The following is a 1045-nucleotide window of genomic DNA, read 5'->3' as shown; positions in this document are numbered from 1 at the left end:
AACTGGTCATTTTGGGGAAGCGGCCCCATCATGCTGCATAGCTAGGCAGAGTAGGTGTGTCTGTGCAAACACGGTCTGTTCCTGAAGCCTTTCCCACAGTTGGTCACTAGGTGTGAGGGGGGAGCTCATTCAGCCCCTGCTTCTGCTTAGTATTTAAAACACTTGCATCCCTATCTCTGTTGGCCTTAGATTTCTCCTCCTGTCCAGGTCCTAACACATAAGATGAGGTGGCCAAGTGGTTAAGGTGATGGATTACTAATCCATGGTGCTCTGCATGCATGGGTTCAAATCCCATCCTCATTGGACATATTTAGTCTTCACCTCTCCTTTATAGACAACCATCTTCCCCTTTGGTACAATGACAGATCAAACAATGTTGCTTCCTGCAAACAAAAACCTGCCCAGAAACTCCAACACCCTTGCTTTAAATAAAATGTCTAAATCTCAGATTTCTAAAAAAAAAAACAAAAAACTCTAGTCCTGTATGTCTTAGCTTTTATCTAAAAGGGTAACAGCCCTATAATTTTCCCCAAACACCCTGGAACATCCCCAAGTTATTAAAATACCCCAGTTCTCAGCAGGGCCACGACAGTGACCCACAGCTAGAGTGTCTAGGCCAAGCTGTTCTGAAGGAGGCAACTCAAACATTTTTTCCCTGCTTCCCTTGCCAAGGTCTGACTGGGAAAACAAAATTCCCCAAACTGAAAATTTTCTGCTGAAAAACCAATACTAGCTATTTGGGGACTTTGGTTTGAATCTATTATTATTATTATTATCTTCTGATTTCTGAATCAGTTTTGTCATCCAGGTGTGTTTCCAGCTGTTGAGTTGTGGGGGAGAGAGGCCAAGTCATGATGTCTCTACCCCTCTTTCATAGTTTCTTCCAACTTTCTAGAAAGCTCCTTTGCTATGATTTGAGTCAAGCAGTGTCCATTGTTGCTGTGCTATCTCGGCGAAGTCTGCATTGTACACGGTTCCTGGGATAGTCCTTGGGAATGTAGCTACCTTTAATGGGCCAGCAGTGAGTCTGGCTCTTCCATTTTTG

General features: G+C 43.7%; 1 non-coding gene across 1 annotated transcript; it reads left to right on the top strand.

Annotated features, from left to right (window-relative positions):
• The first annotated feature begins 221 nt into the window (after positions 1-221).
• Positions 222-303, top strand: TRNAS-ACU (transfer RNA serine (anticodon ACU)). The gene has a single exon. It is a non-coding gene; the product is annotated as a tRNA-Ser (tRNA).
• The last annotated feature ends 742 nt before the right edge of the window (positions 304-1045 follow it).

Source organism: Gopherus flavomarginatus, unplaced genomic scaffold (genome assembly GCF_025201925.1).
Source record: "Gopherus flavomarginatus isolate rGopFla2 unplaced genomic scaffold, rGopFla2.mat.asm U_1b, whole genome shotgun sequence".
Classification (NCBI taxonomy): Eukaryota; Metazoa; Chordata; order Testudines; family Testudinidae; genus Gopherus; species Gopherus flavomarginatus.
Note: the sequence above shows the minus strand (reverse complement) of the source record. Positions and strands in the feature narration are given on the sequence as shown.